General features: G+C 36.7%; 1 protein-coding gene across 1 annotated transcript in view; it reads left to right on the plus strand.

Moving 5' to 3' along the window:
- The window catches only part of FOXO3 (forkhead box O3), a 316,234-nt gene extending 303,969 nt beyond the window's left edge, over nucleotides 1–12,265 (plus strand). The window contains exon 3 of the mRNA XM_053710617.1: nucleotides 4,461–12,265. The gene's annotated coding sequence lies outside the window, so the exon portion shown is untranslated. The remainder of the gene's footprint in view (nucleotides 1–4,460) is intronic.
- The last annotated feature ends 203 nt before the right edge of the window (nucleotides 12,266–12,468 follow it).

Genomic DNA, 12,468 nt, shown 5'->3' on the forward strand with positions numbered 1-12,468 from the left:
AGTTCGTGCTCTCAAATTTTACTTAGCAGCTACTAAGGATTTCAGACAAACTTTGTCTTTGTTTGTTGTTTATTCTGGTAAACGGAGAGGTCAAAAAGCAACTTCTACCTCTCTCTCCTTCTGGATTAAAAGCATTATCCGATTGGCTTATGAGACTGCCGGACGGCAGCCTCCTGAAAGAATCACAGCTCACTCCACTAGGGCTGTGGCTTCCACATGGGCCTTCAAGAACGAGGCTTCTGTTGATCAGATATGTAAGGCAGCGACTTGGTCTTCACTGCACACTTTTTCTAAATTTTTTCTAAATTTTACAAATTTGATACTTTTGCTTCTTCTGAGGCTATTTTTGGGAGAAAGGTTTTGCAAGCCGTGGTGCCTTCCATTTAGGTGACCTGATTTGCTCCCTCCCTTCATCCGTGTCCTAAAGCTTTGGTATTGGTTCCCACAAGTAAGGATGACGCCGTGGACCGGACACACCTATGTTGGAGAAAACAGAATTTATGTTTACCTGATAAATTACTTTCTCCAACGGTGTGTCCGGTCCACGGCCCGCCCTGGTTTTTTTAATCAGGTCTGATAATTTATTTTCTTTAACTACAGTCACCACGGTAACATATGGTTTCTCCTATGCAAATATTCCTCCTTAACGTCGGTCGAATGACTGGGGTAGGCGGAGCCTAGGAGGGATCATGTGACCAGCTTTGCTGGGCTCTTTGCCATTTCCTGTTGGGGAAGAGAATATCCCACAAGTAAGGATGACGCCGTGGACCGGACACACCGTTGGAGAAAGTAATTTATCAGGTAAACATAAATTCTGTTTTTTTACTTTTCTGAGCCTGTCAAGTCCTTCTTTTGACCCATTTTGCCAAAGGAAAGGAAGTTGCCTAATAATTATGCACACCTGATATAGGGTGTTGATGTCATTAGACCACACCCCTTCTCATTACAGAGATGCACATCACCTAATATGCTTAATTGGTAGTAGGCTTTCGAGCCTATAAAGCTTGGAGTAAGACAACATGCATAAAGAGGATGATGTGGTCAAAATACTCATTTGCCTAATAATTCTGCACTCCCTGTATATATATATATTTATACTGTGTGTATATGTGTGTATATCAGGGCTCAAAATTTTCACTAGCCATTAGCGAGGGGAATTTTAACAGTGGCGAGTGAAAGTTAGTGAGTGATATTATCTAAATATTATCTAAAGTGATATTTACATATCCATGAAAAGGCAAGGATATGTTATTCCTCTAGGGCTTTAGGGACCCCATTAGTACTTAGACTGTTACTTCAGAGATGGTGAACAGGGGCAGCTAGAGATTGGAGAAGAAAAGTGAAAGTGGAGAAAAAGATAGCATTAAGAAAGAGTGGAGAAAAAAGAGTGAAGAGATATGACAGAGGAGTGAGAGTGTAAAGAGAAGCTATGGCCTGAGAGGGAGGGGTTAAAAATAGAGACTGGAGGGGAACTTCCGGGCGGCGGCCATAATATGTCGCAGTTTTGTGTGCTGCTCCAGCCTTGAGAGATTTGGCTTGACAAAGAACTGGAAATAGTCGCCATCTGGCAAGATACTAAACTTGCAGCATTTAAGCTAATCATTCTCTACCTAGTGATCCTAATTTCGTCAAGATAGCTGCCAGCACCAGAGCACCGGAGCATACATTGAGGTTGCGGCCTCCGACTAAACCCTCCGGCAGAGATCCCTCAGGGCTCTGCGGTTACACAACGCCGTGGTTGCGTTGCAATAACCTACCCTTCTGGAGACTTTCCTAGACACTACAACCCATCCCGCATCTAATATCCGCCGAGGGAAGATAGCGAGGGCTTCACAATGGAAGACTTCGGCATCATTATACAAGCCCTCTTAAAAGAATTTGAGGGGATGATGGCTGATAGATTTGATCAATTCTCCAGGCTTGCCCGACCCACAGGTAAAGGCACATCCGCTTGCCCTGCAGACAAGACAGGAGAAACTGAGCAGGCTGAATGCACAGATCAGCAGCGGCACTTACCGGGTAACTCTTCTGATCACGAAGGGGCATACACATTTCACTTTACACTGATCCGAGGGGTTCGGCTGGCTCCCAGGAGCGAGACATGAGTCAGGTACAGGAGCGATCTAGGACCTGCGCTGCCACAATTTTACCTTCAGCCACTACACTTACCTCTATACAAGGTAAATTGCCGTTGAGTCCACTTAACATCCTAGCCCGAGGGATACAGCAACGATCAGTCATGGCTAGTGGAGTGAGATCCTCTGGACTGCAGCTGCTTCCTATCCCCAGACACCAAAGATCTAAGCCTGGGATTGATGTTACCTCAACAGCGGCACCTCCATACTCTGATACGCAATCGGCCGGATTCTGGGACACATGGTCACAGACCGGAATGCTGGGCCAGTCAACCGCAGCATATGGCGGCTCCTGCTCACCACAGAGAAGTAAGCTGTCACCACTGGTAGTCCAGATTTCCTCTGGATGTCACTTTAAAGTTGGAGTGGGCAGAGCAGGACTCCAGGCACTAGGACCTCTACATGGGCATACGGACCATGCATCTGAACTGAAACAAGGCCTAGTTGAGAGTTTTTGGGCTCAGAAACCTCATTGCCCATTACAGCCCTATAAGATGTAATAGTCCTGCAATACTACGATTGAACTCTGAATGTTTTTACAGTTCTACTTTCACCACATGTCCCCGTAGTTAACCTTTTTTACCATTCAACTTACTTGCCGATAAGAGACTAATACCACCCATATACTCCCCCGCTAAGTGACTCATTAGTCCCAATACCGAATATGTTATTTAACTTATTGCAGATACCCTTAGTATAAACTGTACATGCCGTATGTTGGAATGTCACATCATGCAATGTATACATATAGTATTTTTGGGGGGTTTATTTTTATTATCGTTATTGTCATTATCATTGTTGTTGTTTTTGGGCCTCCCACAGATCTTTGATGCTTGTTGCTTGCGCTGTGCCTGGAGCGCTCCTGCATGGTTTCAGTCTATGTTGGCGGGGGGGGTGTTCTCTGTCGACTCCGGTCACTATGCTTGGGACCATGGTTATGCTGTCTAGGAACTGTGTCTTAGAACCTCTGAGAGATATGCCCTTTGATACTTTGTGTGTGCCATGTCTGGAGTCGCAGGTCAGGGAGGTGTCTGTCCGCTTTTCACGTGGGACAACTTAAGTTGCCATTGGCATTAAATACATTCAAGCATTCCACTGTAGTTTGGTTGTGCGGCACATTCAGTGTTGCCCAACTTTTAGATCTCCTTGTAACGCTCCTGTACAGTCACCTCCACATTTATTTCCCAAGTATGTTTGGATCCCTTTATGCTTTATTAATGCTTCAGGGGCGTAGTTACTGTCTTATCTGTGGCTGACGCCCTGCGGTGACACAATCCCAGGAATTTAACTAGTGACCAAATACTTCTCTTTAGGTTGAATAACGGCTGAACCTCCCTTTTACTTTAAAACCTGCAATTTACACCTTATCTGGTTCTGTGCATATTGCCTATATTTTGCTCACAGCCAAAATGTATTAATTGTCAGCACAACTTCACCCGACGATTAAATGTTTTACAGGTTAGCCCTAATACATAATAGACAGAGCCATATATCAGGAAACATTTAATGCAAAGTATACTTTGAAATATTTTTTCAGATAGGGAATACCAGATAAAACTAAAATATGAGGTCCTTCAATATACACCTAACCTTTGGTATATAAAATCATATAATAATGATGGGTTTACGTACAATCATCATGTCATGTCATTTTCAGTCTTGAATTTTAAACAAAACAAAACAAACACCAAAATAAAATAAAGATTGAAGAGAGGAGGAAGTGGAGAAAGATAGATGAGAGATGATAATTATAAAACATTTTTTCCAGGTCTGCTATGACCTCACATTAATGTCAACACTCAGTTCAAGAACTTTTTCTGTCCAGCTGTTGTCTTCTCCAGAACCCTAGTTAATGTTGCTAACTGCAATGCATATATTTTTGTTAATTTATTACTATATGTAGCATTATTTAATTTATTGAATAAAACAATATTAAAAATTACTGTACAATAAATAATGTGTTTTACATTGGCTAAACATATGCAAAGGGGGGGGGGGTGTTAGTGGGTGTGGTGTGGGTGGGATAAAAAGTGGAGTGTGTCCTTTTGGGCTGGCTAGTAGCTAAGGGCTTGAAATTTTGAACCCTGTATGTGTATGTATGTATGTATATATATATATATATATATATATATATATATATATATATATGTATGTAATCTGCCCAAGGGAGTCACACTCTCACTGTTACTGCGAGGGTGTCAGAAACTAACTTTATCCAAAGTATGCACTTTAAATCCACACTCACTGGTCTTTGTGAAAATTATTAATTGCAAGATGATTTTTGTTTTCTCCCTTTTAATTTTTTCTCTTTTTTTTCTTTTCCAGGCCCAGAAACTGACAAGAGACCCTAAAAGTGAAACCCTTTGCCAAAACTGCTGTCAGCCAGTGGACAGTGATACAGTTTACAGCTTCTGATCCTTTCGTGAAATTTACATCATATTCCTCGTCTTTGCAAAGACTGTTAGCTGAAATCCTCCATCCCAAGTGAAGATCCTTCCTGGATATTTTTAACTCATTTTTAAGTATGCAAAATCATCTGTACAGGATGACAAAGTACCTGTGGTGAAGACTGAGTTAAATATTCTCCTCTTGCAAACACTGTGCGTAGCCTTATGCAGTGGTGTTGGTCAGTGTATTTATCTTTGAAAGGGCCTACTTTGCATTGCATACCCCACCAGCTCTCAAGTGGTTTATAATCTATGTGGTGTTCTTTTTTCTTTCTTAAAGTTTAGGGGGTTTCTTTTGTATTCCTTAGTTTTTAAGGGAATGTTCAGTTTCCTTTTGTATATATTGTTTTCTTTTCTTCCTAAAAGTAACTGTCCTTGACAGAAATATTCTGATAGGCCTTGAGCATTTATATAAGCTAACAAATGTCTACTGCCTCCTCCTTTATGATAAAAAGACATCTTTTTCATGGAAGACTATTCAAGTATCACTTTTATTTCCGTTCGAAATCTACTAGTATTTTTAATTAAAGGATGAGGCAATTCAGGGATAAATAAATGTTGCTGACCTGGTACTACTTCCTATAACCCAAATCAGTGTGTACTGCTGTGTTTGTCCAAAATTCTCTTCAGTCGTGATGTTTATGCAAGTTGTGTTTACCTTGTTTCTTCCTTATTTTGCTACCAAATACAGAGTTTTTAAAGGGTTTAAGAACACAAATATCTGACAAATGGTGCGCTCTTATAGTGCCACTAGTTGCTTATATTACCATAGACAGGATTACTGTACAGAGGTGGTTGTACATCTCATGGCACTACATTGGTCTTCCAGTGTCTAGGTTCATTTAGAGTAATCCTTTCTACATACACAAAACCCTGGATAATAGAATAAAAGATTTACCCAGCATTCACTTCACTAACACATACTAGTAGAATATGACCGAGTGGATGAAATGGGCAATTTGTATTTATATCCAGGATATTTTAAGAAGGCACTGTGGTGCTATTAACCCTTTAGTAGCATACATTATTTTTTAGGGTTATTTTGTTTGTGTAGTTTCCCCCACTCACACCAATATTATTTTTTGGGGGAAGGGCATAGCAGGGTGTGGAAAATCACAATGGTACAATAATGCTATTGGTTAAGAAGTACAAGACTAAAATACTGATGTAAATGTACTTCTCAATAATCATATGAAGACGTATTCCTTTGCATTATGGCATTATGAATATAAATATATAAATATATTTTGTTATGTACAGAGATGAATCATTATGCATGGGTGTTAGGAAAACAAATGCAAACTAGCATTTCATCAGAGAATTTTAGTGCATGAGTTCCTATGGTGACAGATGTACCATTGAATATGTTGTCTGCTCATTTCCTCCATTACTTGTTTCACCAATCAACATTTCTCCTACAATCCTTCCTTTTCCAATGCCCAGGGATGTATTAGTAACTAAATGGTAAGGATCTGCTGGAATAATTGTACTGTAACCAACTCATATTTGCTTCTTTTTATTTCATAATCTTCCTCTCTGAAATGTATATTGTTTGTTTTGGCATCTCATTCACAGGTCATATACTCTAGTAAACCTTTGGTAGTTTTAGAATCCTAGATTAAGCTGACTATTGAGAGATCATTCAGTGTATTACTCAGTGGTATAGGCTTGTATGGGTCTGTTGTGATTTACATAATTTTTCACAAATAGTGATCAGTCGTGCACTGCACTGTGTATCTTTAAAAAGGAGAGCCCCTGAAGTCCAAACATGCTTCTAAAAGAAACATTGATTTAATGTGGTCTCATTGAGATGTTACAGAGCAAACACCCTAAGCATCAGTTTTATCTGCTTCCAGCTTGATGCATCTTTATATTTTTGAGGGAAATTTCTCATAGATTTTAATCTATTATACTGAACAAATTAAAATATGCTTTAGTAGTGTTTCCTTCCCTTATAAGCATTTGTTTTTCCTTGTCATCTGATGAGAATAGATAGATTTAATCCTTCGTTGTTAATACTTTTTATTCAAGGATGTTCATTGTAGAAATTACAAAACAGCAGATTAGAAGGAATTTCTCCCACAAGCCAGTAGTAATCTGAGGATAGCAACAGCTCAGAGTCTAACATAGTTCCTGTTTGAGTAAGGTGGACCATACAAAATAACTGAGCCAACTATTGACCCACCATTGCTTAAGCAATAAAATTTGACTAGCTATTTTCTTTTGACAACTAGGCAAGTGGAAGAAAAGCTGGTTTTGAGGTGTTGTTAGAGTATATTGTTTTGTTTTAAATATTTCCCTGTCAAGTTCATTGATCTGTAATACAATAGTTATATGCCCTTAGTTTTTATCCATACAAATTACATTAAAAAAGGATCATATTAGTACATGATCTATGGCATAAACACTACACATAAACAATTGATTGTTTTTCCCCCCAAAATCTACAATCCCTAAATGCTGCTTCTGTTTTGTTTTATTCAGGTATTTGTTATTGTGAACTATTATATGCCTGTGAAATATTCTGTTGTTCTGCTCTTACCTACGTTTATAAGCTCAGTCCAAATAGTTGCAATCCCTGTGTGTTTAAGGGGAAAAGCATCTGTAGCATTTATAAACTGAGAACAAATAAGTTTACATTTCTGACTGTTCTACATTAGCCTTTCATCACAGATACCTTCATTGTGCGTTATGTTATCATTGAACTGTCACTGAGTGAAATAGATCTACTCATCTAACTCTGATTATAGTCGTAAAGAAGTTCCATATAAAAAAACCCTCATGTTTTGCTATAAATAGAAAATTATTTTTGTGTATTCAAAAACCAAGCAGAGTTTTTTTTTTTGTATAAAAACAAATTTGCCCAGATTTTTATCTCAACTGCTAGAGGTAGGTTTCCCAATTATGACAATAACCATAAAAGTATCAATAAACCAAAGAAAATGTGATAAGAATATAAAAAGCTAAAAATAAATAAAAAAAATAGCTGCAAATGTCAAAATCATTTTGTGTGATAATGAACCCTATTTCAGCCAGAGAGGGCAATGCATTGTATGTCTCTTCACACATTTATAGTGACATTTTGTTGCTGCTATCCCTGTACAATAAATATGAAGAATATATATACTATATATAGTATGTAAACAAGGACATCTTTGCAAATTGATGGTAATAAAATGTTAGGAAGATTGCTTATAAGGTTGTGCATTAATAACGTATGTATGTAGTAGTCTGAAAAGTTTGTTTACTTAACTGCTATAAAAGACAAATGGAGCAAAGGGCCCATAGATATAAAGGTAAAGAACAGGGCCCTTGTTTATCTGCTAAGCGTACAATCTATTGTCAGCTCTTCTTCAAAAAGCTGTTGAAGTTTCTTGGTGGTGCAATGTAGTCACCATTCAAGTATCCGTCAGTATTTATGTATAGTTCTGATCATGTGATATTTGCACCAGTGCAATGTAGCAATATACTTCATAACAAAATATGCTGAACAAATAATAGTGTAGTGGCTCAGAAGAACGTTATAGGGTTCGTTTATCAAGCACTAACGCTAAGGAACTGTGGTTTAAATGCAAACCAAATCTAGTATGGTTTACTGTACATCAGGTTGCTGTGTTTCCCATAACAGTTTTACACTGGTCTTTGTTTTTATTGGTGCTTGTAAGAAGGTCAATATTGTTTTTAGAATCGGGACAGGATAACAAAAAGTTCTAACCTGTGTAAAAACAATACTTATATACTCACCCTTCCAACACTTATTGGTTTATTAGCTCCTTCCACTTTAAATCAACATTTCTATATAACTATATTTGCCTTAGTGTATAATAACCTTCAATATTTGTTTATAAAAACAATAACTACTTAATAGTCCCAAAAAACGTACTATAATGAGACTGAGCAAGGGTTTTTTAAGCCACAGATTCCATTATAATTAAAGGGACAGTCAACACTAGAGATAACATTATCCGATATTTAAAAATAAAAACGAAGATCCGCCTGCACCATACCCCTTTTGTCTTGTCTACTTGCTTCTCCTAGTAATCATCGTCGATAACTTCTATAATATGATGTAAATATGGCAGCCTAACTCCCCCCACCGTTACGTAGCCACCTTCTTCTTCAAATGATCAGCCAATCAGAATCCAATCCTCGGTCAGAAATTGCACGCGCTTGCAATTTCTGACCGAGGATTGGATTCTGATTGGCTGATCATTTGAAGAAGAAGGTAGCTACGTTGACTGTCCCTTTAATAATTGGTCAAATAAGATAGCTAGACATTAATGCAACTGAATATTATTTCTCAAAGATAAAAAAGTGAAAATACAGGAGGTTTGTACAAAGGTTTAGATGATCACAATGAAAACTGTAAAGTAGTTATGTTCTGTAGAAATTTGTGTAAATGGTGCTGCACCTATTAATGATACATATTGCCCAGTTCACCTTTTTTCTGGTTCTGTTTGTCCCTTTGTGTCAATGGTAACATTGTAAATGTATATCAGAGTCTATCCTGGGAAATGGGATTTATTAACAATAAAAATACAGGGAACTACTTTTTCTAAAGGAGTGTACAGGTAGCCCTTATTTTACACCGGGGTCCTGTTCCTAAAAAAATCTGTAAAATGAACCCAGTTATAATGTAAGTCAATGAGAATTAAATGAATTAGGTTCCAGGTCCCTCTCAAAATTGACATTAGTAATGTAATATTATAGTATAACTTAATATATATTATGTGTTATTATATAATATCATGTTATATTTAAAGCCCCCAATTTAAAGGGACATAAAACTCAAAACAATTATTTCATGATTCAAATAGACTATACAAATCTAAACAACTTTCTACTTCTATTATCACATTTGCTCTTGGTTTTCTTTGTTGAAGGGGCAGCAATGCACTACTGGGAGCTAGCTGAACACATCAAGTGAGCCAATCATAAGAGGTATATATGTGCAGCCACCAATAAGCAGCTAGCTCCCAGTAGTGCACTGCTGCTCCTGAGCCTACCTAGGTATAATTTTCAACAAAGTATACCATGAAAACAAAGCAAATTAGATAACAGAAGTTAATTAGAAAGTTGTTTAAAATTGTATGCTCTGTCAGAATCTTGAATAAAAAAATTGGGTTTATGTCCCTTTAATGTTGTAAACGTAAAAATAGCAATATAAAAATACTTGTTATGCTCGAGAGGCATGTTACTATCCATCAATAAGTTAGTGGGGAGTTCTGTTTATCAGCAAGTGGACAGTCATGTACACAGATATACACTTCCTGTTTGCTTCAATATCAAAGAGGCTAGCTTGGAACATATTTTGTAATATGTTATTGCTTACCTATATGCATGATAGCAGTTGTTTTACAGTTTACTGTACTGGCCCTTTAAGAAAGAAAACGAATGGCAAGTTACTCCCATGCTGTACACAGTATTACAGTGCTCTACTGTAAATGCAAGTGGTAAAAACTCTTCTGCAAATCGTTTGTTTTCCGCTAAGAAGAAGCCTGTGGAAAAACTTCCTCAGTAATGGTTACGTGATCACTTGGAACAGACGCGATTGGGAAATGGCGCAAATTGAACCGGCATAAAACGAGGGTTACCTGTACACATATTTTAAGCATGTCTTCAATTCACTTTTTGTTTTGGTTAAAATTGTATTTCATTATTTTTAACTATAATTAAAATCTCCTTTTGTAGAGCAAACACATTTAAAGCCACAGGCTAAAGTCTAATGTCTTCTGTGTCCATACACTTTGTGTCTAAAACAAATGATTAAATCTAGTAACTAATATCTCTTCATATTGATCCTCGATACCCATTTAAAGTTCTCCAGTGTGTATTAAAAAGAGAGTTATTTTATGTTAGATATTTTCTACCAAATGATGTCTGTTTAAATGTATGTAATAATTTACTTAATTATAGAGGAAACATGGTTGGGGATTATATTACATTTTCATGTAAACCTTAATACTGAGAAGCTCCTCTGCAAATCTCTTACAGAGACTAAATCAACAGTTCCTTTGATAGTAATTTGGAAATAGCTGTGTGCATAGCAAGTAAGGAGGATCCTTGTAAAGCTGTGTAGTAAGGTACACATTAATAAAAGCATTATCACTAAGGATTATTGTTTTTTGTTGTATCTTGTTTTGTTTATAAAGCCAGAGACCAGATAGTGTTATTTTGCCAAGTGGAGTTTGTTCATCTACAACTCATGCACTTTCTGTTGTATGTAGGGTTGCCACGTCGGCCATGTTTTCCTGGACACTTATGAGTTATACATGCTGCAGGGTGTGCATGAATAGTGCTGCTCGGTGTCACTATTTGTGTGCTGTTCCGAGTTTAAATTCATGTTCCGCACTGCAACATGTATAACTCATAAGTGTCCAGGAAAACATGGCTGAGGTGGCAACTCTAGTTGTATGACAGGTTTTTAGAGTAATCAATAGGGTTTTTTTTGTTTGTTTTTTTCTGAATATTTTTAATGGGCACTGCCATGGTTATGAAATTCACTTTTAGAAATAATGCATAGATTTATTGCATTGTTTTAAGCAGGAGTGACTTAAAATGGACATCAATGTGTAAAAAGAAAATGCTCTACTGATTGCACATAACTATGTGTTTAACCCCTGCAAAAAATAAACACAAAGTCAGAGCATTAAAGGGATATAAAACCTAAAATGTTCTTTAATGATTCACAGATAGATGAAACCATTTTAAACAACTTTCCAATTTACTTCTATTATTTACAGTAATTTGCTTCATTTTCTTGATATCTTTTGTTGAAAGGGCAGTGAGCTAGCAGAAAGCCAATGTCACGAAGCATATATGTGCATCCACCAATCAGCAGCTTCTGAGCCTACATTAGTATACTTTTCAACAAAGGATACAAAGAGAACAAACCAAATTAAATAATAGAAGTAAATTTGAAAGTTCTTTAAAAACTCAGGCTCTGTCTGAATCATGAAAGAAAAAAAAAATCTGGGTTTCATGCATTACTGAGACCTAGCTTAACATATCTGGTGAGCCAATGACTAGAAGAAGATGTGTAACTACCAATCACCAGTTACCTATTAGTAGTGCATTAGTGCTCCTGAGCCTACCTAGGTTTGAATTTCAATAAAAGTTATCAAGAAAACAAAGTAAATTTGATAACTGAAGTAAAAGGAAAAGTCTATTAAAAGTGCAGACTCTATCTGAACCATTTTACTTTAATGTCCCTTTAATTCTCCATACCATTGGTACAAAGCCTTATATTTGGGTTCATCAGTACTTTGTACTTTTTTTTTTTTTTTTGCTAGCACTTAAAATTCAATGCTAAACTCAAACACAGATTTTGCACAAAGTAGATATCTCTATGTCAAAAACATTTTTATTTCCATGTTTTTAATGGAAGGAATTTCACACTCACTGCTGTTTTACAGTTTCCTTGTCATATGAAGTGTCTTCTAATGTACGCAGAGTGAATTTACACTAATTACCATGTGAAAGCAAGCGCCTCACAACTCAACTACCTTTAGCCATCAATATGATTCGGAAATCTTACCCTTTTATTTCCAATAGAAAAATCAGTGCTTTTAATCCACTTGGTGTTAATAGGTATTGGCTTGTGTTATACATTTTAAATTGTAATCTAGTTTGTAAAACAGATGGTGATGCATGTAAATAAAGCATAATGAATCTCTGAATTCACATGATGTGTGAGATTTATTTATTTAATTGCATTTATTCATTCTACCAAATGCCAATAAAATACCAGACAAATAAGACAAAAGAAACTTTATTATCGAGATACACAAAAGTTATTATGTATCATCATTTTATGTAAAGATTATTATTAATATTAATATCAAAACATTACACTTATTTTACATTTTAATGCTTTCTATTCAAAC

This window comes from Bombina bombina, chromosome 4, assembly GCF_027579735.1.
Source record: "Bombina bombina isolate aBomBom1 chromosome 4, aBomBom1.pri, whole genome shotgun sequence".
In the NCBI taxonomy this organism is placed as follows: Eukaryota; Metazoa; Chordata; class Amphibia; order Anura; family Bombinatoridae; genus Bombina; species Bombina bombina.